The sequence below is a fragment of the Ambystoma mexicanum genome, chromosome 5q, assembly GCF_040938575.1.
Source record: "Ambystoma mexicanum isolate Mex_15411 chromosome 5q, UKY_AmexF1_1, whole genome shotgun sequence".
In the NCBI taxonomy this organism is placed as follows: Eukaryota; Metazoa; Chordata; class Amphibia; order Caudata; family Ambystomatidae; genus Ambystoma; species Ambystoma mexicanum.
In genome coordinates, this window is record NC_090933.1 from 630,406,166 (window position 1) to 630,431,622 (window position 25,457).

Genomic DNA, 25,457 nt, shown 5'->3' on the forward strand with positions numbered 1-25,457 from the left:
CCACAAGAGTCCAGTCCCCGACAAACTGCAAATAAAGACATAAGGTTAGAAAACGGGCAACACGCTCGCAGCTGCGCTCGCTTACCTTATCCATCCGTGATCACACCGGAGTTCACCGCGGCTTTCGCTTCGGCAGCATCCCAGCACCTGGAAGACAAAAGACATTGTTAGTGGTGTCCGAGCCGAAGGGTTCGCAACTCAGTTATACTTACGCGCTTCTTCACGTGCAGCAGCGGCAGCATCGCCCTCAGCATTTCGGCATCTGAAAGAAAGGCAAAGACATTATTAGAGGTGCCCATTTTGAAGTGGCCACAATTCAGTAATACTTACGTGCCACCGCACGTGCAACAGCGGCGGCATCTCCCACAGCATCTCGGCACCTGAAAGACAGAAAAGGACATTATAAAAGGGTGCTCCTTCAGAAGCGGCCTCAGATCTTCCATACTCACAAGCCTCTTCTTGCACAGCAGCGGTGGTGTCGCCAACAGCTCCTCGGCACCTGAAGGACTATTACAAGCCACAAAAGGACACTGAGGCTAAACACTGAAATCATCCAGTGACGTAACTGGATTCCACGCGCCCCTGCACCAGAAGCAGGATGGAGAGCTCGGCTTTACTAAACCAAAGGTGAGAGTTCGTGGGACCAGTCGAGAACCAAGAAGTGGGAAAAGCAGAAGATTGGTGGGAGAACGTATCCAACCAGCTTGTAATTACCCCTTTTTCTTCCACCTGCAGAAAAACTCACCTTACAAGCCAGACAGTCAATATTCGGAGGTCCTGCCCAGAGCGTCTTCCAAGTTCTACGCCTCATCATAGTCATAGAAGCAACTGTAGCAGTCCAGTTTGGGTCAGCGCCTCCGTGGGAATCAGGTGAGCGTTACAGAACGCGAAACCTACCCATAATCTCCTACACAGGCGCTATGGAAACTTCCGACACAGACCAATTGGCCCAGTTGTTGGGGGAATTAAGAGCTGAAGTCCATGCTGCTCGCCAGGAAACGAACGCCCTTAAGAGGGAATTGATAATGTCAAAAGAACGAACTGACGATCTCGCCAGACAGTTATTACAGAGTCAAGCGGGGCAAACTCCTCTACCTAACTCAGGGGGGAATTATACCCCAGTTACTTCAACCAATCCCGTTCAAATCAACCTACCTGGAAATGTGCCATTGGCACCACCTGAACGCTTTTCTGGTGACCCTAAAAGATTTGCAGTGTTTATAAATCAATGCCGACTGCACTTTCTTTGTAGGCCCGCAGCCTTTCCAACTGACCAGACCAAGGTAGCCTTTGTACTTTCGTATCTTAGCAGCAGCGCCGCTGATTGGTCGATCCCTCTGGTTACACAGGATGACCGAATTCTTCGGAACTTCTCAGCCTTCCAGGCGAGTATGGAGAGACTTTTTGCAAGACATTCCCAAGGGCAGGCCCTGGACAACGAACTCCTCTCCCTGCGACAGGGCAACCAGGACCTCTTAGCCTACATTGCATCTTTTAATAGGTTAATCGTGGAAACTAGATGGCCCGAGGATAAAAGGATCATGCTATTTTCACAGAGGTCTGCGTGGTGAACTTAAAGACGTCCTTGCCCAGGTCGTGAATCCTCCTCAGGACTGTTCAGAATATATTGATTTGGTGGTCCAATTGGATCATAGGCTCCAAAACAGAAAGGCGGACCGATCCAGGTTTGAAACCCGAGTATTCACGAAAACACAAAGCAACGCCAAAGGGGTCGACACCGTTGAACCTATACAGATTGGGGCTGTAAAGGGTCCCTTAACCCAGAAAGAGCGTGACAGAAGACAACAAATCCAATTGTGCCTCTATTGTGGAAACTCTGGACATTTTCTTCGAGATTGCCCGGTAAAACCACCTAAGAAGACAGTAGGAGCTTCTGACAAGAACTCTGAAAAGCCTATGCAATGCGCCGGCCGCTTTCCAATATTTCATGAATGACGTCCTCAGAGAGCTCATTGATGTCTGTGTTGTCGTCTACATAGACAACATTCTTGTGTACTTATCTTCGGAAGCTGATCATCGAAATCATGTTAGGGCGGTCCTTGAAAAACTTCGCCAACATAAACTCTTTGCCAAGCTCGAGAAATGTGCCTTTCATGTCACCGAGGTCGAATTTCTGGGATTTATTCTGACACCCAAAGGAGTCCACATGGACTCGAGAAAAGTTGACGCAATCCTCAAATGGCCATCTCCTACTTCCGTGAAAGGCGTTCAAAGCATGCTAGGCTTTGCCAATTTTTACCGCAGATTTATTCCAGAGTTTTCACAAGTGGTACAACCCATCACATCCCTCTTAAGAAAAAATAAGCGCTTTGAATGGTCTGCAGAAGCTGAACAAGCCTTCCAAGAGCAAAGGCCAAGTTCACCTTGGCGCCAATACTGAAACACCCACGCCCGGATCTCCCTTACATCGTTGAAACCGACGCCTCCAGCTTAGCAATGGGAGCAGTTCTATCACAAAGGGATCCAGAGACTAACCAACTGCATCCTGTGGCGTTTTGGTCACGAAAGTTCTCGGCGCCTGAGATTAATTACACCATCACAGACAAAGAGCTTTTAGCTATTAAATCCGCCTTTAAGGCCTGGCGGCATTATCTCCTCGGGGCCAAACACACAGTTACGGTGATCACTGATCATCGAAATCTACAGTATCTGAAAACCGCCAAAGCTCAATCCTCCAGACAGCTTCGCTGGGCTCTATTCTTTGCTGAATTTGACTTTGTGATCACTTACTGCCCGGGAAACAAGAACGGCAAAGCGGATGCTCTTTCCCGAATTGGAATGGGAGATAACGTTGTCAATCCCGAACCCGTACCAATAATTCCTGAACAAAGGATCTTGGGTCTGATTTCTTCGCAATCCATTGAGGATATTGAGGCAAAAACTAAACAACTTGTGACCCCATCAGACTTACAGAACTGGTTACAAAGAGGAGAGAACTTCACTGTAAACAATGACTTGCCTTATTTCCAAGGACGATTATTCCTACCACACGCCGATTTTCACAAACAGGTTATCTCCTGTTATCATGATTCATTAATGGAGGGTCACCCTGGCATCGCCAAAACCACAGAAAAAGTGAAGAGACACTTCTGGTGGCCTTCATGGAGAAAAGACATAAAAGAATTTGTGATGTCCTGTGGTGTGTGCGCTCAAAACAAGGGTCAAAAGAAAAGGCCGGCTGGTCTTCTGCAACCATTAGACATTCCACCGTGTCCCTGGCATACCCTTTCCATGGACTTCATCACAGACTTACCCTCTTGTTCCGGGTACAACACTATTCTCGTTATTGGGGATTTGTTTTCTAAAATGGCCCACTTCATTCCCCTAAAAGGCTTACCTTCAGCTTCAGTACTAGCCAGAGAATTTCTTGAAAACATTGTCCGGTTACACGGCTTGTTGTCGGTCAGCTCAAATCGATGTAAGACTTTCAACCAGCCATCACCCTCAGACCGACGGGCAAACCGAGAGAACAAACCATACTCTTGAACAATACTTACGATGCATGCTACAACAGTCTGAAAGCAACTGGAAGGACATCCTTTGGATAGCTGAATATGCATACAACAATTCAGTTCATTCGGGAACCGGGAAGAGTCCCTTCTACATCTTGTATGGAATTCATCCTCGAACCTCCAACCTCGACCCACCTCAAGATCTTGGAACACCCGCCGTAGATCAGTTGCACTCTGTTATTACCCAAGCTTTCAAGGAAGCGACTGCACATCTACAACAAGCTAAAGAAAGGTACAAAAAAGGAGCAGACCAACACCGAAGCGATGCCCCTCAAAACCAGGTTGGGGATCAAGTCTGGTTGTCCACCAAACATTTATCGCTAAAAGGACCCCAAATACCTGGGACCATATTCAATTACGGCCATAATTAATTCAGTGGCCGTTAAATTAGATTTGCCAACCCATATGAGAATACATCCTGTGTTTCATGTATCTCTTTTGAAACCCATGCAACCTGGAACCAGACTGACCAGACCTCCAGAACCCATTCAGGTGAATGGAGAGCCTGAATTTGAAGTTAAAAACATTTTGGACTCCAAGATCATCAAATCAAAACTATTCTACCTAATCGACTGGAAAGGCTACGGACCCCAGGAAAGATCCTGGGAACCCTATGACTACGTCCAGGCTCCTCGTCTAGTCAGGAAATTCCACCAAACCTTTCCCGATAAACCAAAACCCCCGGGGAGGACAAGTTTGGGAGGAGCCTTGAGGGGGGGTGCTGTCATGAGCGCTGCTCCCGAGGAGCCAAGACTGGCCCAGCGTCCCCGGAAGCAGGCTCATCATCCACACCCCCGGTTCCAGCAGTCCCCTACAGGGGCCCTTTGGACCATGTCCTGGCGCCTCTGGCGCCAGGCTCATAAGGAACCACAGTCCCGGCGCCATGGGCGCCGGGCTCATATTCTTAAAGTGTGCATTAGTGATTGGGTGGACTTACCTGTGGCAGACCATGCTGCATACTCACCTAGAACAATCCAAGCTGGGTGAAGTCCCAGCCACTGGCTGGGAGGGACCAATACTCTGTTACAGGAACTCTTTTCTTACCTGGGTGGGGCTGATGCTAATCCTCTGACACTGGAACTCTTTTCTTACCAGGCTGAGGCTGGAGGAAGAATACGCACCAAAGCATTTCTCCACTATTTAAACCACGCCCGATAGAATTCACGTGCTTCGCGTTACTCTGCAACAGCAGCAGGACGCTCACCGAGTCGGCTCCTGCATTCCAGGTCCAGACACACCCTCAGCTTCTCGAGCAGCAACCTGTGGATGAAGAAAAGGCACAGGAACATCTACTCACCAGAATTCAGCCACAAGAGTCCAGTCTCCGACAACCTGCAAATAAAGACATAAGCGCCTCCGTGGGAATCAAGTGAGCATTACATCTACAGAGAGGAGCCAAGCATAGGTCACAGAGAAGAAACAGTAAAGCAAACAGATGGCTTAACGTCTTACCCTGGAGACGAAACAGCAAGGGTTGCAACGCACCCGACTCCTGCAAGTGAGTCGTATTAATGTCTTTTGCCGCTCAGGTGGCAGCCATCTTGGGAAACAACTAGACCGTAGCTTGTAGCTACGTAACAGCACAATAGTCTGTGGTACTAGAACAGCAGGAGAAAGCATTCCGGGACTCCGACACCAACGTTGCCATAATTACCTTCTCCGAGCCGTAACAGTATGCCCCTTCCCGTACCCCCAGGACCAGGTTTATGTGGGTACCGTCGGTGAAATTGATGTACAAGGCGAGGAGCTTAGAGATGTGATACGGGTTCCCAGGTTCGTTCTTGTACTGAGTAGCCTTTCCAATACACCAGGTATTGGAGTGAACCTCGGTCGAACCTAGAGTCGCAAATCTTGCCCACCTCATATTCCATGGTATCCTTGCGTGCCGAGATCATCGTCTTTGGGAGACTTCAATGGTGTGGGTCGGGTCTGTATTCTGGAAGGAATGAAACACAGGGTGTATCCTTTTCCAGGAGATGGGTAACTGCAGACGGAATGCCACAGGGTTCACCCTTTTGGTAATGTTCAATGGTCCCACAAACCTTTGAGACAGTTTGGATGGATAAATCCAATGAGAAAGGAATTTAGTAGACACCCATACCTTGTCTCTCGGCTGCCATGGGGGATTAGGTCTCCTGTATTTGTCTGCGTAATTCTTGTTTCTTTCCTTAGATTGTACCAGGTGAGCATAAGCCATCTTGTGGTTCTCCGGAATGACAGAAACATTGACTCATGGAAGTAGCAGTGGCAGTGTGCATGGTATTGTTATACCAATATTCCGCTAAAGGGAGATCAGACCAGGAGTGCTGTGTGGTCGCAGTGAAACACATGAGGTACTGCTCAGGGGTGTGGTTGAGTCGCTCAGTTTGACTGTTAGATTCCAGATGGTGCCCTGATGACAAAGCCTGATCTATCCCTAGCGAATAACAAAGGGATCTCCAAAAGTTTCAGGTATATTGTGTGCCTCGATCAGTGGGCATGGAGATTGGTAACCCATGTAAGTGGTAGATGTCTCTTAGGAATATGTTAGCCATTTCAGGAGCTGTTGGTAAACCATGAAGCGGGGTGAAATGAGCCATCTTGGTGAATGTATCAACGGTCACCATGATGGCAGTGTTTCCATTGGATACTGGTAGTTCTACCATGAAATTGGTGGTGATATGAGTCCATGGGGCTTGCGGTACAGGAGCTTCTTTGAGTCTACCAATGGGTTTAGCTGTAGATTTCTTGTTTGAGGCACACACTGGACAGGTTACTACATACTCCTTAACGTCTTTCTTTAATGAAGGCCACCAAAAGTCCTGAGACAGAAGGTCTTCTTTGGTGGCAATTCCTTTATGACCGGCTGAAAGGGCATCATGGCCCCATGCAAGAACCTGTCGTTGTAAGGAAACTGTAGCAACATACAATTTATCATTGTGGTAACATAATCCATCTTTCCAGATAAACTGGGGGTCTACTTCCGGTTTTTGAGTTGTAGGTGAGATCTCAAGCTCTCTTCTGATTTCATCTAGAAAGGATAATACCCCGAAAAGGAAGGATTTATCTTTCAGGATCTTTTCCACTTCTTCTCTCCTTTCTGGTACCGCTCCATCTTTCCTGGATAAAGCATCAGCCACTGTGTTTTGTAGTCAAGGTATGTAGTTGATGTGGAAATTATATTGAAGGTATTACGCCCATCAGGCGTGTCTTGAATTTCTGCACTCTAGTTGTTGTAGTACTTAGAGGTTCTTATGATCCGTCCTCACCTCAAACTCATGTGGCTGAACCACCCGGGAACAACCATCCTCACCCCCAGACTAGCCAAACACAACCTGCAATTAAAGATGTTAATTTAACAGGAAATGAGCTACGTCCCAAGTTCTTACCTTACACTCACACATGGACCTAGACAACAAGGTGGAATATTTAAGGATCCCAACATGGACCCCTTTTTTATTTTAGTTTATACCAAACACAGTAATTATATTAACATTACTAAATCTAAACTACCACTACTGTGATCTCCCTCTAAGGATTCTACATCATCAGTCCACCCTCACAGAGAGGAGACAAAGGTAGAACCTAAGGGTGGAACTGAAGGACCAGGCCCCAATTCCCTGCCTTGCACAACCCATTGTTGAGGAGGGCCAGGATATGGTCCCAGTGGGTGGCTCCATCCCATAGGTGACCTTGGGCAGGCTGCTACTTCCCCTGCCTATGACATGTCAGTAGTTTCCTATATTTTCCTCTTCTCTAAATAACTAAAATTCATAATCAACCCTAACGCTACTTATAAATATAAACCCCCTAAAGAACTATAAACTATAAACATATATCTCATCCTAAACAAATACCTACATATATATATATATATATGTATATATATATATATATATATTCAATGAAAAAACTTTGTTAAAGGGACATTATTGCACTAATAAAAACCTATGTCATCTTTGATGTCCTGGGTGTTAGTCTTAGCAGTGCACGATGCTGGCGCGAGTTATGCTTGCTTAGCTTACCATAACTGGTGAATTTCCAGGGTTTTTTGATTTTACTTGTAACCATAACGTCCTTTTAACAACGTTTTTTACTGAATTTCATAGGTTTTTATTAGTGCAATTTAACCATAACATCCCTTTAACAAAGTCTTTTCATTGAATTTCATAGGTTTTTATTAGTCCAACTTAACCATAACGTCCCTTTAACAATATTTTATTCAGTGAATTTCATGGGTTTTTACCAGTGCCTGCTATTTTCCGACAACTTACTAATATCATACTTACCAAATATAACAATATTTGTCTCCAAATTACAAAGTGTCACCTTAAAACTCTGCCATTTCCCACCTTCTAGAATCGTTTTTAACACTTCTCTACACTTTTTGCAACTATTTCAACTAGTTTTGCATCTGTAGACATCTACGAAAATCTGACTTCATTGCGGACCTTCCGGACAGTGCCACATGACCATACGCTGGTGTGCGGCATGATGACGTGTCCGAGAACCCGTCCGCACTTCACGATAAGATCCGTCCTTCACGGACAGTTCGGAACTGCATTTTCTACTGATCTAGGGACTTTCAACTTCAAAATGTCTCTTGCACACCTCCTACACCTTTTCGTACTCATTATCCATTACCAATCTAGTACACAGTACATACTTGGAAGAATTTTATCAAAACTGCTATTTATCTTAAAAATGGCATCAGTTATTGCCATCCCTCCTCCCCAAGAGCCACCACCACCACCAGCTGGAGGACCTTCACAACAAAAAAAGCGCAGTACTTTCAAATACAATAAAGAGGACCAAGAAGATGAGGTAGGGGAAGTGCCTACTTCTAGCACCAAGATCGAATCATGGGTGTGCCAGTTCTTTGAAACTGTTGGGAGTGTGCCAAAGGCTAAAGCTACCAAAGTTAAATGCACTGAGTGCAATTTTGTACTCAGTCACAGACTACCTGGACAGTACACCTACGTGACCATCTCCATGCGCCGCCACACCAAATCCAATGACCGCAATGATCTCAGAAAGGTTATTCCTTTCTCAGCAAGTAATAAGCTGTCTTCTTCCACCTCATCTTCCTCAACAAATACTGTAACCACACAGCCTATGCGGGCATTGGTGCATTATAAATAAATAAATAAATAAATAAATAAATAAATAAGGAGGTCTATGGACCATTATCATCCATTGCCGCCCCTGAAATGGGGGATAAAGGCGTCCCGCTGGAAGAAGAAAGGAAAATCATTTTCCAAGGCAGCCATCATGGATAGAGATGGCGGGGCTCCGTACACAGCCACTCTTCCCTTGCCATGGCAACCTGCAAAACCCTATGAACATATTACCACAAGCACTCTTTTCCCTTTCAAACCTATCCTGCCTTCGAATAACTTTACCACAAAGCCGGTCCCAGGTAGACATAGCCACTTTAACACCATTTTTCGTCCCTCGTGGTAATGGCCAGTAGCCAGATTGTCCGCGTCATGACCTTATGCCATGACCCAGACAATCTGGCTCCTGCCCACGGCCACAGGCTATACCTCAGTCACCAAAGGTATATGACTATTTTTTGTACCTACATTATTACACTTGTCAAAAAATAAAACATGGGCACATTTGCAAAACCATGCTTTAATGTCCTTGCCAATGCTCCTCACGAGTTTGCTCGAAATCCGCCCATGTTTTATTTTTTTAAAGTGTCAAAATAGTCATATAACTTAGCCCCCACTTGACAAAATCCATTTAGTCTTTACACAAACATTGTAGGTTGGGTCTATAATAATTTTCAGAACTTTTGTCCACATTCATCAAATAGCAACAAAGTTATAAGCCATCTAAAAATGTTGAGACCCCCCACTAATTTCGCCCCTCTTGAGAAAATCCCACCAAACTTTAGAAAACCATTTATATCTAGATCCAACATTTTTTGCCAAATGTAATGCAGATTTGTCAAATGACACCACATTTATATGCCTTTACAATATTTTGGGACCCCCCTCTAATTTTGCCCCCTCTTGACAGAATCCCACAAAACGTTGCAAAACCATTCAGGATTAGTTCTAGAATGAAATTGCAAAATTACATGCAGTTTCATTGAGTGGCGCAAAAGTTATAAGCCATCCAAAAACTACTTTTCCGGGGGCGTGGCCTGGAGCGCCAGCGATGAGGCAGCTCCTGTGATGGCCTCCGCATGGATCCGCAGCTAAGCCCTAATTCTGCCCGTTTCCAGCCGGGTTCGTGTGACGAGATGGCGAACCCTCAGCTGCTGAGGTCCCGGGCTACAGATGACAGCGTTTTGGGGCATAACGCTCTCGTTAACGTTGAAAACGGGATGGGGAGCTTGGACGCCCACACCCATACTACGGCCCAAAATGGCGCCACATCTCCGCGACTCCTCCCGAGTTGGCGGCTGGGACCCATCATCAGCCCTGAGTCGCATCTGATAGCGGGGCCCACGTATGAGGCCTGCACCACCCGACATCCCGTAGCGGGACGCCTCCCCCCCACCCCTGGGCCTGATCCTTGAGCTGCTGGAGCTCCAGCACCTTCCTGCCAGTTGCTACACCACCACCGGCTGCAGGTGCGGCCCTGCGGCCTTGGACTGATCTCAGAGCTGGAGGCTTACCCACTGCCCACCTCCAGCGGTGGCCCCGCTGGTGCCCCTGTTATTTCGGCGGGACCCTTGCTACATCCGTGCCCTCTTCGATTCCTGGGGCGCCACTGCCTGCCTTCTGCCTGCTGCTCCCGGGGGTGAGACCCTGCTTCCCTCGGCTACCATCAGAGGCCTTCCAGCTACAGTGTGACCCTGGCTCATGTGAGGGCCACGCACATCGCCCAGGTGAGATTGACGGCCCCTCAGCATACCTGCTCCCAACCTGTCCCGGGGTTGCTCTGGGGCCCACTGCAACACCCCCCCTGTGAGCCTACTATTCCCCCCAGACCCCACCGGGTCAGAGGACCCTCGAGCCCACTAGCCCTGACCCCATACGGAGCGTGCCACCCCCTTTGACTTCCTGGGGTGCCCCTGCCGACGTCACCTTGCCATCTTCCTGGGCGGCTGCCCATCTTACTGGAACTGTGCCACTTCGTGAGACTCTGAAAGCTCAACCTGTCCGCTCCACCGCCTGGGACGGCCGGGCCCTACCCATCCCATACATCTATTTGGCTGCCTTCTTTTGCTTTCCGTGGAACGTAGACACGAGACTCACCCTCGGGCGACGTCCCCTCACCTCGGAGCCATGACCAAAGCACTAAAGCCCTCAAAATCGACCGACATATTTACCATGCTGCAAGCCTCGGAGAAGAGTAAGAAAGCAGACCCCCCCAAATTTACTCCCCAGAAGCCGGCCGACGGCGGGGGGACACTTGCGACCAAGGAGGACCTCCAAGCCTTCATGAGCGATATTAAATCGGAATTTAGAGCCTGCATGACGGAACTCACCGCCAAACTGGAACAGACGGAACAAAGAGTCGCCGGCATAGAACACAGGGTCAGGGAGGTTGAGGACTTAACTATGGACCACTCCACCTCGCTAACGGAAATTCAACGCGCCGTCCAGTCGCTGGTGGCGAGAACCAAAATCCTGGAACATAAGCAGGAGGACTTGGAAAATCGCTCTTGCCGCAACAACCTCTGCCTCCGCGGGGTGCCCGCTTCAATCCCTGATCGAGAGCTCCCTGAATATGTCAGCACCTTCTTTCAGTCTCTCCTGCCAGACTTGAAGGAGACCCAACTCCTGCTGGATCGGACCCACAGGCTGCGCCCTCGCCGGGGTATAGACACAAATCCCTCCCCGATGTGATCACTAGGGTCCACTTCTACACCACCAAGGAGGCCATAGCAGCTATTGGCCACTCAAAGGACGAACTCTCATTCCAGGGAATCCCGATACAGATTTTCCAGGACCTCTCCCCACTGACCCTTCAGAAGCGCAGGATGCTCCGGCCTTCATCGCTTTTTCTCCGGGATCAGCAGGTCCGTTATCGATGGCTTTTCCCCACGGCTCTACAATTCTCGTACAAGGGCACCCCGCGCACCATCAGCCACCTGGACGATGCAGCGTCAATTCTTCTTCCGGACTCCCCTGGGTCTTCAGACCCCTCGCTCTGAGTCGGACAAGCCCGGCTTTAGACACGACCTCCCCAAAGCCGAAACGGACCCCATGGTCCAGGGTGCAGAGGAACCGCAAAACCAAATAAAGCACTATAATGCCTACACCAGACACATGGTACTGGAAACGCCTGAAGCCTTTGCATCTAGCCGCGGACCCCATGCGGTCCATAACCCCCTCCAAGGTGGATGCCATCCCTTGACCCTTGGAGACGTCTTCAACCATGTTGGCGCTGTCAGATGGCAGCCTTGGCACTCAGGGGCCATGTCGATAGTTTTAAATCGACCCCCCTGACCGCAATTTGGACCCCCCATTGGGGGTCATTCGTGAATGTGAATTCCTCCCGTTGGAGGCCAGTTAGACCAGTTAAAAAACCCTCAACCACAGGAGACCCCGTAACGACTACGCTCTCATGTCCATGGCTGACCTGACTCCCCCACAACACCCCTCCCCTCAGCAAGTGGATCTTCCGGACCAATCTTCGCATTTGAAACTTAAGTTCGCCACCTTGAACGTTAGGGGCCTGAACTCCCCACCGAAGAGGAAATCTATTCTACAGAGGCTACAGGACGACGGGACCTCGATTGCCTTCTTGCAAGAGACGCATTTGATTCCGGTGGACTTTCCTCGCCTGCAAAGCAGATTCTTTTCGCTACAATTCCTCGCCTCTAATGGAACCAAGAAGGGAGGCACCGCCATTCTATTCACGAAAGACCTGAAGCCCCAGATCCTCGACACACGTCGATGCCAAGAGGGTCGCTTCATTGCAATCAAATGCACCATACATGGCCAGCTCTATACCCTCATCTCGGTGTACGCTCCGAACAAATACCAGGAGGGCTTCTACCAGGACCTAGAGAACACCCTCCTCCCTTTCATTGAGGGGCATCGTCATGGGAGGAGACTTTAATGGGGCCCTGGACCCCCTCAAGGACAGGTCCCACCCCCCAACACCTAGAGACCTGAAGTTGGCCACTGGCCTGCTCCATCTATTTTGCACGCTGGACATTGTAGACTCTTGGAGGGTGCTGTCCCCAGATGAAAGGGACTTCACCTTCTACTCATACGTGCACCGTACTTTCTCTAGAATCGACCTGATCTTGACCTCCCCACAGATCCTGACTTTCACTGATGATGTGGTAATTGGCCCCCAGATCCTCTCGGATCATGCCCCAGTTACATTGACCCTGCGGTCCCATGACCCGGAGGCCCCTCCACGCCGCCGGTGGTGCTTTTATGACCCTATTCTGGGGGACATGGCTGTGAGAGACTCAATCACCAGCTCCATCAAGAATTATTTTGCCGAAAACCGGGACGAGGACACTTCCCCGGCCAACACCTGGAATGCCATGAAAGCGGTCCTTAGAGGAGATCTGATCGCCCAAGGTGCTGCATTCCATAAAAGAAAGCAGGCGACTCGAGCAGTCCTGGAGGCTGAGGTCCGTGAAACAGAGGCTACTCACAAAAGGAAGGGCTGGGCCCCCAAATCTTACAGGATCCTACAAATGGCTAGGAAAAAGCTGGAAGCTCACTACGCTGAGGCTACAGCGAATCTGTTAACCAGAACCAAGCAATGGTACTACGCCCACAACAACAAGGTCAACAAACTCTTGGTGAACAAACTGGCAAAGGTGAAGAGTAGGAATGCCATCCTGGGCCTCCGTGATCCACAGGGGGTGATGCATTACGCAGACCACAAGAAAGTACGTTTGGCAACCGCCCACCACCTGGAAATAATGACGGCGGCCCCGAGGGATCCGACCAAGCAACGTTCATACATTCAAGAGGCGGCCCTCCCGCACCTGTCCTCGGCATCCAGGGAAGACCTTGAAGCGCCGATTACGACCGAGGAGGTGGAGGCAGCCATTACGAGCCTGAAATCTAGAGCCCCGTGCCTGGATGGATTCTCCTCCCGCTTCTACAAAATCATTCGGCCCCAATTAGTGGCCCCCCTGGCTCGCCTCTACAACTCATTTGTGGCCATTGGAACAGTCACCCCAACAATGCAGGAATCTATCACAGTCCTTATCCCCAAGCCTGAGAAGGACCCCCACGATATCAGCTCGTATAGACCCATTGCCTTGCTGAATCTGGATGCCAATATATACTCCAAGATCCTGGCCAATCGTCTAGCACCCATCCTTCCGAACATCATAAACCCGGATCAAATGGGCTTCATTCACCACAGGTCGACAAAAGACAACATCCACAGAGCTCTGGACCTCATTGAGATCGCCACTCGAGACTCCCAACAACTAGCTTTATTGCCGCTGGACGCAACCAAAGCATTCAGCAAGGTGGACTGGTCTTACCTGCGCCTCACTCTAGAGGCCTTTAGCTTTGGCCCGACCTTCCTGAAAAGGATCTTTGCGAACTACCAGGCCCCTAGGACTAGGCTGAGAATCAACGGCCGCCTATCGGACTCGATCTCCCTCACGTGCGGAACGCGACAGGGATGTCCTCTGTCCCCCTTGCTCTTTGCTTTGGCCATGGAGCCGTAGGCTCAACGAGTCTGAAAAAAACCCCGAATCAGTGGCCTGAGTACTGGCTCTGCGCAACATAAAGTGGCCCTCTATGCAGACGATGTTCTGCTCACCATTACAAACATTGAGGGTTCCATGAGGGAGCCCTTAACTGAAATCCATAACTTTGGGGTGGTCTCAGGATTCGCGATTAACTTTCAAAAGTCAGCGGCACTGGGAGTGGGTTTGACCTCGGCTGAAGGAGAGGCCTTGGAGGAGAGAGGTCCTTTCCAGTGGAGCATTAAATCGATCCCCTACCTGGGGGTTAAGATCCCTGCACATCTAACGAAAGTCTATCGGGCTAACATCCCGTCACTCTTCGAGGAACTAGAAAAGGATCTGACCCGCTGGCAATCACAAGAGATCTCCCTCCTAGGCCCCATCACGGCATGCAAGATGAACTTACTTCCTCGCTTCCTCTATGCCTGTGCCACCCTCCCGATCACCATTCCGCTCCCCCCCACAGCGGCTCCAAAGAAAGATGGTGGACTTCATCTGGAGGAGAAAGAAAGCGCGCATCCCACGGAGAACAATGATGGCCAGCACGAGACTGGGAGGTCTAGGGGTACCCGACCTCTGTAAATACCAAATGGCAGCGCAACTAGCCCACCTCCAAGCATGGGGGATTGCTACAGGTCAGCCGAAATGGGTGGAAATCGAACAATCTTGCCTCACTCTCCCCCTTCGCTTCCTCCCGTTCCTACCTACAGCCCTATGCCTAAATTGGCCGGGCACCTTAACAGCCACAAAACAAACGATAAGGGCTTGGGAGTGGGCTCGCAGACACCGTGGTGTCCCAGGAGGCCTGAGTGCGCTCTCCCCAATCTTCCTCAACCCAGCCTTTTCCCCCGGGGCCTACCCCCAAAACTTTATAAACTGGGTCGCAGGGGGCCTCACCACTCTGGGACAACTCTTCGAGGGGGATTCCCCCCTAACCTTTGAACGCTGCAAGATGACTTTCCAGTTGGCGGAAATGGATAGTTATTCCTACGCCCAACTTAGGCACTGGTGCTCCCACCCGCAGACCCATGCGGCAGCCACGAGACTCCTCACCTCACTAGAGCTGACGGTGAACGACCTACCGACCCGGGGAAGGATCTCGGCCTTATATAGACTGCTGCAGGAGGACCCCCTCCAGTTTAGGCCTTCCTACATGTCTCAATGGGAAACGGACCTGGGACACACCATTGAGGACCACACGTGGGTGGACATATGGACAAGAACGCGGATGACATCCCGCTGCATTACCAACCGGGAGTGTGCCCATAAGCTACTCCTGCGCTGGTACTATCGCCCTCTACGCCTTCATCACTTCCAACCGGCACTGGACCCCCACTGTTGGCAAATTTGCGGCCTTCCAGGATCCTACTTCCATATGTGGTGGACCTGCACCCGAGTGAAGGAGTTCTGGACCCTTTGCTTACCTACCATAAAGAATGTCACCCAGGTGACCATTCCGCTCACGCCGAACAGGTCCTCCTAGGGATTCCACTGCCAGGTTCATACCCGCGATCAGGGAGAAGAGCTGCCCTGGTGTCCCAGTTCTTGATAGCGGCTAAGATCACGGTGGCCCGCACCTGGAAGTCTGCTGACGGACCCTTAATGGCCCTTTGCTGGGTTAAACTCTGGGATATTTTGATAGCCGAGAGGTTCACGGCGGCCAAAGGGGGACTGCTTCACCGATTTCGAGACATCTGGGCGCCAGTACTGGACTATGACCTGAACTACCCGGCCCTGACCCACAAACCGCGCCTGATTGCAAGAGCCCTTCACGCCATGGATGACCCGCTACCACCACCAGACCAGTCCGATTGGGGCCTGAGAACTATGCTCGCCGGGGAATGCTTGGGATGGGAGAAGGGGACTCTGGGTCTGCACGATTTGAGAAGCTTCATGTAATGCATTTGTTTAATTTCTCCTGTGTGTTGATTTACAAATAAACAAATTTAAAAAAAACAACTACTTTTCCCCAACCCTGTAATGCAGAAATAGGTACAGATGTCCGAACAGATGTCCTAGGGCATCTGATGTGTCCGCGAGCACCACAGGACTGCCCCAGGACATCTGGAGTGTTTGCGCTTTTTCATGGGTGAAACAACCCGTTTTTTGGCTTCTTATGGCCATATCCAATCCAATCCTCATCCCCCCATCTCCGGGTTTTGTTTGTTGAGTTTGACAAGTGAAATGCTGCTTTTTTTATGCTTTCACCCCAAAAAAGTCTGTTGCGGGTCCCAAAAAAGTCTGTGAATCCAAGGTGGCGGACGTTTCAGGAAAACCAATGCATTTCATGTTTTCCCACCACCCAATCAGTGGCCGCATCCCGATGTCCGCGGACCACGCAAAGTCCGCAAATTTTCTGGCCAATCGGAGGCCAGTCCGTTGTCAGTACAGCCAATCGGTGGCCTGTCCGTGGAGCGACCAGGGAAGTGAGTCCGCGTACCGGACATAGATATCTCTAATTCTTTTGCCTTACGATTTGGTCATTTAAAAACTACTGGACGGATTTCCACCATATTAACAAAAGCACACTTTCGGGACCAAGCCGCCGCTCCTGCCGCAAATTTGGTGACAATCCATCCAGCAGTTTGGGCTGTAGGCATGAGCAAAGTTTTTTTCCCATTTTGTCTATGGGAAAAAAGAAATTTTGGGATCCCCCCGATAACCTTTCCCCCCCTTGGCCAAACCTCACCAAACTTTGCAAACAAATTCAGAGTGGGCCAGGACCATATACTTTTTTTGCAACGTTTGGTGAGGATTCGTCCAGGGGGAACAAAGTTATAAGCCGCCCAAAAAGTGCTCTTCCTATGAGATGAGCAACTTAACCATAACTACATGGCAATGCAATATCTATATATATATATATATATATATATATATATTCAGTGAAAAAATGTGTTAAAGGGACGATATGGTTAAGTTGCACTAATAAAAACATATCAAATTCAGTGAAAAAACTTTGTTAAAGGGATGTTATGGTTACAAGTAAAGCCGAAAAACCATTGAAAACCTATAAAAACAGCTCCATGTCATCTTCATTCCACTCACCTACCCTTTCTAAGCCCTTTTTCAGCCATCAAATAACCTCAAATGTGTTTTTCAAGCTGCTCGTTCATGGAGCTGTCCGTGGACTAGGAGCGGGTGGCACCTGTGCCCACTTTTGTTCACCTAGAAAAACAGCTCCATGTCATCTTTATTCCACTCCCCCAATTTTTCCAGCCCCTCTTTTGACCACCAAATAACTCCAAATGTGTTTTCCAGACTTTTTTCCCATCCAACATCATAGGTGTTTCTAAAAATATGAAGCACCTCACGCTTTTCACCATCCAATCAGTGGGCGCGTCCAAGGGCCGTGGACATTACAACACCCCCAGGATGAATCGGAGGCTTGTTCACAGAGCAAACAGTGAACTGAGTCCACGGACCGGACCCAGATATCAAACATTGTTTGGGACCTATGTTTTGCCAGTTAAAAAAAAACTACTGGATGGATTTACACTAAATTTACAAAAGCACGCTTTTGGGACCAAGCCGCCGCTCCTGACACACATTTTTGTGAAATCCATCCTGCAGTTTGGGCTGTAGGCATGAGCAAACTTTGGTTTCCATTGTGTCTATGAGGTTTGCCAAACATTTTGGGACGCCCCCTATAAGTTTGCCCCCCAGAGCGAAAACCAATGCATTTCATGTTTTCCCACCACCCAATCAGTGGCCGCATCCTGATGTCCGCGGACCACGCAAAGTCCGCAAATTTTCTGGCCAATCGGAGGCCAGTCCGTTGTCAGTACAGCCAATCGGTGGCCTGTCTGTGGAGCGACCAGGGAAGTGAGTCCGCGGACCGGACATAGATATCTCTAATTCTTTTGCCTTACGATTTGGTCATTTAAAAACTACTGGACGGTTTTACACCATATTAACAAAAGCACACTTTCGGGACCAAGCCGCCGCTCCTGCCACAAATTTGGTGACAATCCATCCAGCAGTTTGGGCTGTAGGCATGAGCAAAGTTTTTTCCCATTTTGTCTATGGGAAAAAAGATATTTTGGGATCCCCCCCGATAACCTTTCCCCCCCTTGACCAAACCTCACCAAACTTTGCAAACAAATTCAGAGTGGGCCAGTGCCATATACTTTTTTTGCAACGTTTGGTGAGGATTCGTCCAGGGGGAACAAAGTTATAAGCCGCCCAAAAAGTGCTCTTCCTATGAGATGAGCAACTTAACCATAACTACATGGCAATGCAATATCTATCTCTATATATATATATATTAAACATATATATATTCAGTGAAAACATTTGTTAAAGGGACGTTATGGTTAAGTTGCACTAATAAAACATATCAAATTCAGTGAAAAAACTTTGTTAAAGGGATGTTATGGTTACAAGTAAAGCCGAAAAAACATTGAAAACCTATAAAAACAGCTCCATGTCATCTTTATTCCACTCACCTACCCTTTCTAAGCCCTTTTTCAGCCATCAAATAACCTCAAATGTGTTTTTCAAGCTGCTCGTTCATGGAGCTGTCCGTGGACTAGGAGCGGGTGGCACCTGTGCCCACTTTTGTTCACCTAGAAAAACAGCTCCATGTCATCTTTATTCCACTCCCCCAATTTTTCCAGCCCCTCTTTTGACCACCAAATAACTCCAAATGTGTTTTCCAGACTTTTTTCCCATCCAACATCATAGGTGTTCCTAAAAATATGAAGCACCTCACGCTTTTCACCATCCAATCAGTGGGCGCGTCCAAGGGCCGTGGACATTACAACACCTCCAGGATGAATCAGAGGCTTGTTCACAGAGCAAACAGTGAACTGAGTCCACGGACCGGACCCAGATATCAAACATTTTTTGGGACCTATGTATTGCCAGTTAAAAAAAAAACTACTGGATGGATTTACACTAAATTTACAAAAGCACGCTTTTGGGACCAAGCCGCCGCTCCTGACACACATTTTTGTGAAATCCATCCTGCAGTTTGGGCTGTAGGCATGAGCAAACTTTGGTTTCCATTGTGTCTATGAGGTTTGCCACACATTTTGGGACGCCGCCTATAAGTTTGCCCCCCAGAACAAAACCTCACCAAACTTTGCAGAATCAATCTGAGGGGGTCATATACTTTTTTTCACAAAGTTCGGTGAGGATTCATCTGGGGGGCGAACAACTTAACCATAACTAAATGGCCACTACCGCAGGCCGTGTAATATATATATATATTAAACGGTCTGTGGCAGCAGCCCTGTAGTTATGGTTACGTTGCTCAACCCATCGGAAGAGCACTTTTTGAAGAGCACTTTTTGGGCAGCTTATAACTTCATCCTCCTGGACGAGTCCTCACGAAACTTTGTGAATGAAGTATATGGCCCCGTGAGACCGATCCTGGGGGGCAAAGTTATAGGGGAGGGGGGGGGTCCAAAATGTGTGGTTTTTCCCAAACATGCAATGGGAAAAAAACATTACGTCGAAAGTCCAAACCGCTGGAATGATTTTCAATTTGCGGCAGGACAGGCGGCTTGGTTCCAAAAGCGTGCTCTTATAAATTTGGTGTAAAACTGTCAGGTCTTTTTTTTTTATCCGCAGGACAACATGATATCCGCGGACATCGGGCATGCTCGCTGATTGGATGGGGAAGAGCGTGAGGTGCGTCAGATTTTTGGAAACGCCCACCATCTTGTGGCTCCCCGGACAGTCACAGCAGACCGCGGACAACTCAGTGGGGGAAAAGTCTGGAAAACACATTTTTGGTCATTTGGTGGCAGAAAGAATGGCTGGGAATGGTGGGGGAGTGGAAGAAAGATGATATGGGGCTGTTTTTGTAGGTTGAAAAAGGCCAGGCAGGTACCGTCTGTTTTTGTAGGCCAGGCAGGTGCCATAGTTGTCCACGGAAAATGCGGTAGTTCGCAAACATCGCAGTGAACGGGCAGCTTTGAAAAGACTTTTGGGGTTATTTGATTGCTGAAAGAGGGCATAGAAATGGCAGGGAAATGGAATGAAGGTAATGTAGAGCTGTTTTCATAGGTGAAAAAAGGCTCTAGAAATGCCGCCAGGCCCGCGGTCAATGTCGGTGTGCGCAGACATCATTTAGATTGCAAAGGGGTTGGGATGAGTTTTATTAGTTGACCGTGTATGATATGTACTTGTTATACAGTCATTGTGTTGTGGTCAGTACCCAGATTCTGTGGGCATGGACAAAGGCCATGCCCCTCCGATTACGTGCACTTGGTAAAATTACCACAGTAGTAATATGTGTATTGTAATTATAGGTAATGTAATAGGAGTATGGCCAGAATCACCACAGTAGGAATATGTGTACAGTAATTGTATGTAATGTAGTGGGAGCACAAAGTATTTGTAATATGGAGGAATTATATAATTGAATTGTATACAGTACTTATGATTGTAGTACAATTGAGCATAGTCCTCACAGAATATATAGTTGATTAAGATTGCTGTGGCTACTTAGTGTTGTAGCATCATGCAGCTGCCTTTTGTGGTTTCTTTTCTGTGGAAAAAAACAGTGCAATTGGTTAAGCATAATAGTTGAAAAGCTGTAGTGGTATACAGTTTTTGATATACATTTTCTTTTTTAGAGCATCATAAACAATACATTTTAAGTACTATGTTTGCTACAACATTAGTGTATGACACACTGCTGTTGTTTTCACATTACATAATCATTGGGTCTTTGGGAGAAATAAATCTGTACTGGATAAAAAATAAAACGATTACAGTTTTGTGAGTGTAAGGGTGATAGTGTTTGTTTGAAGTATGTTGTAATTAAGGGAATGCTTGAAATAGTTAGATACCTGTTGGCGTACTGTAACTACATTAGAAGTTAGAAGATGTTTTGTCATATAACAATTTAGATAACGTATTTGAAGTGCTTTGCAATGAAGGGTGTTTTTGAAGTAGTTGGATACCTGTTGGCGTATCTAACTAGATTGACTTTGGAAAGTGTTTGTGCAGTATTATGGATGTAGTTAGATACATTCTGGCGTATTCTAACTGTTAATTGTGCTATCCTTTAGTGACTAAATTTGGTTTGAAGGAATATTAAGTAGGCATTTCTTAAATTTGCTGGTAAACTAGGTTTTTGGGTAAAGGAGGCATCGATACACTCAAACCAACAACCTTTTTTTTTACATATGCTTTGTAGTACCCTAAAGTAGTTGCAGCACCAGCATGGTATATTATACCTACTGTTGTGAAGGTTTTCTTTTCAAGAGATACTTACTTGGCCGTGTGTGAAGCCTGTAAGCTTACAGTTATTTTTGGTACCATCTGCATTGTACCTTAGAAGCATTAGTATGACATATTGGCTATGTGAGTTTATTTGTATGGTGGAACTATTGTCTGAATTGCAAAAAGCGCATAACATGCCATGATTTGCATTCTGAAGAAGCTGGTGAAACGGAATGGATTCACAATTTGGTATGGATACATATAGAAATCCTTAATTAGGGATATGGTCTTGTGAAAAATGGTTTCAGAGAGTGCATGTATGAAATCTGGAAGGGTTCATGTATAGGGATGTTTTGGAATTCTACATCAGGAATTCTTGTGTGTTTATGGTACATTTTAACATTCCTGCACAGCAGTCCACTTCTCGCCTTATACCTGACACACTGTAAGTGTTGTCTGGATTATTTGTGGCATTTCTGTGAACATTTCTGTGAACATTTCTGTGAACACAACTGGTCTGAGCCGGTTAAGTAAATGTTGTGAACAATTGGTGGCAATTCAAAGAGAAGATTCGTTGTCACATTAGCATAACAATTTACTCCATTTGTGTTTCTGAATTTGAATAGACCAGAGAGTTCTGTTTGTGGATAGTTAGAAGGGCTTGCAGATGTTTGTGGAGAAGAGACATTTCTATCTTTCTTTTCTGATGGATGTGAACTTGACTGTTCTAGATAGTTTTGTGGTTGTATTGTTTGATGCAGGAGTTGGTCTTCGTTTTTTTAGTGGTATTGTTGGGGAATCTGCTATAGGTTCTGTTTCTATTATTGTCTTTTAAAAGGTTTCCTTTTTTGCAGTATAGGGTACATATATAAATGGTGGTGTATAGTGCCAATAGCCTGTTGTATTTCAGGATGCAAGGAATGTCAGCATTGACTTTGTTTGCATCAAAGTTAACTAGGAATAGACCATTGAGTGTACGCAGACGTGAAAGTGCCACGTAACTCATACCTTCTTTAAAGCCTATGCCGTAAATGTGCATCAATGCTTTATCTGGGTTAGACCTTCTGATATGTGAATAGTGACAGCATATGCAAGTGACAGAGAAAATTGCTCTGCTCTCTGCATATGTACATGTCTTTGAAAAGAAGGACAATAAAACTTGAAGAGACCGGAGGTACTTTTTTACCGACCACTTATAAACAGCCCTCCATCAAACTTTTGATTAAAGAATACACTCTGTTTATAGGGTCACTTGCTCCCCACTATCCTTTTTTGATTTTTTCTCTCTTACATATGATTTATAATCATTATATTGTCATATACCACACCAGTTTGTATCAAAAATAGTCATTTATTATTTTTTAAACACATTGTTAATAAAACACTTTTTTACAATTTTCTCAAACACACATATATCTCAATGATTTACAGTTTCACTATGCACATCAAATAACCTGTAGTAATTCAACCCATACCCTGTATGAATGCAGTATGAAAGTAAGCATGGGTGATATGAATATAGAGTGAAATGTTTTATGGACTGGGATGCACTTCTCTATGAGAGAGGGGAGCAAACAACAGATCCCTATGATATTTCTATTGTGAAAAAAGTGTTAAAGAATGAATTACTACAGGTTATTTGATGTGCATAGTGAAACTGTAAATCATTGAGATATATGTGTGTTTGTTTAACAATTGTATGGAGAATTCCTACAATTATAGAAAAGAAAATTGTCAAAAAAGTGTTTTATTAACAATGTGTTTAAAAAATAATAAATGACTATTTTTGATACAAACCAGTGTGGTATATGACAATATAATGATTATAAATCATATGTAAGAGAGAAAAAATCAAAAAAGGATAGTGGGGAGGCAAGTGACCCTATAAACATAGTGTATTGTTTGAAAAGAAGGAAACATCCTACTGTTCAGCCAATTTGTTTAACCTCAAAGTGGATATTGACAAACTGGATGTTGTTGTCATGGGGATATGTCTGGAAGCCAAGAACTGTACCAATTGCTCCATTGACTAAGCCTTGTTCTAATTCAAGGTTACGTTTTAGAATTACTCTGCAGTTCAGACACAAAGTTAATATTTTCTCCATTCCGGCTGTGTTGGAGATACATTTTTCTAAGCTATTTAGTCATGCTGTTGCTTGCTGACACATAGGAAGTGTCATGCCATGCACTTCTAGTTTGTCGGTGGAGCTGATATGCAGCATAGGTTGCATTTCTTTTTTTAACATTGTCTTGTTGAATTGACTACAGCTTGCAAGGGTTGGCATTAAGGATATACATTTTAGATTTTGTTGAGTTAATTGCTCCACGGCAAACAGAGCAGATGTGTTTCGCCCATATATGCTCATGGATTAGTCAACTATTTAAGATGGATTTTGCATCTTTAGTAAGCAACCCAGTGCTTTTTTAAATGTTCGCATATGTGAGGTCTGCAGACTGGTGCATGTTTTGAGTTAGTTCTCTGTAGTGAAAATGTTGCCAGAGATTTACATTTCCAATGCTGTCGAGAGCATTACGACATTCTTTGTGTCCTACTCTTTTGAAAATAGTTGCCCTTTCACAGAAGTTAACTGTAGGAGGTCTCTGAAAACAATAACATGTTTTCCTCCAAACAGTTCCCCCGTAGTTGGTTTTTAGGCCTCTTGCATTCTGAGATGAATTAAAGCCAATATGAGGTTGGACACCATGCTTAATTCATCTATCAGGAGCACTTTAATTTGTTTTCAAATTCTGCATTTCTCAGTTGCAGTTTCTGCTGATAATTTGTAGTATTCTAATTTGTTTTGGTGTTCTATGGGGAGAAGAAGTAGCGTAAAGTGACACCACCTATGTTGGAAGCAGCTAAACTTGTGGGGGCTATTACTACAGTCAAAGGGTTGTTTGTTAAGTTTTTCAGAAATGTCCTGATCATTTTAATTAAGAATATTTTGCCAGAACCAGCTTCACCACCTACATACAGGAGCAGACATTTATAATTTTTACAAGTACAGGTTTTACTTTCATGTTTAAAACCAAGCTCAATTTCTTGAGTGACTTCTAGATAAATGGTGAGTTGTTCATCATTTATCTGAGATTCCAGAACTGACAAGTTTTCCTCAGATTGTTTATATTGATACATGGTATTTTCTACCTCAGCCATGGCTATTTCTGTTGCATTAAGAATGGGTGGTTCTCCAAGTGGGTCTTGGCTTCCAGTAAGGGAAGGTTCACTGCCCTCAGGAGTGTCTTTGTGTAGTTTAGCTTCAATTTCTTCCTCTTGTTGGCGTTGATTGTCCAACATTTCTTTGTATTGTTTGAAATTGTCATTTCTTCTACTGCTTTCATTTGATTTAAATGCAGCTTCAAATGAGTCATAGTCACCTAATTATTATTTTTCGTTTCTCCAAGGTTTAAAAGGGTGGAGTAGGGCCATGTAATACAGTTCTCTATGTTGTGGAGTTTTAAATGATAACTTTACATGATTAATTAGACTGGGTTCAGTTAACTTTTGTCAAATTTGTTGTCACAGGTTTCCCCCTTCTCACCTGTCTGTGTTGTTTGTTGGAGTTCTTCGATGGAGTCTTCTTTCGCACAGTTCGGGTCTTGTATAACCCTGTGCGTAGGTCCTCGGGTTCCAGCGTGTGTTCAGCGTCCTGTCTCCTGGGAATGTTCAGATGTCCGGGAAAAGTCCAGGAAACGTCGAGGAGTGCACTCGGGGAATGAGTGCAAGGGGATCCGGGAAGCAACAGAGGACAAGAAGGGAAAGAATGAAGGAGGAGGAATTTAGGAGACTGGGAACCAGGAATCAAATGAATTCACAGTACGAACTACAGCAGCACACGTCTAGCCAATGCAACCGGTAGCGTTGAGACATGCAGGGCCGCAGGGGCGTATCAGCTTTATAGAACATAGTGCGTGTGACGCGGAAACTGGTAAACAGCGTTCCGCGTTCGGCGGCCATGTTGGGAGTACTTCTGAGTGCAAGCCCCTATGTGTCAGGGACCAGGAAGTCCAGAAAGGATGCTTCCAATGGTTCGTGACAGCATGCCTCCTCCGAAAGCCTGTTACTCCGGGTTTGCCCGGGTGTATAAGGTGGTACCTTTGGAGTAGTCTGGGGCATTTAGGTTTGAGAC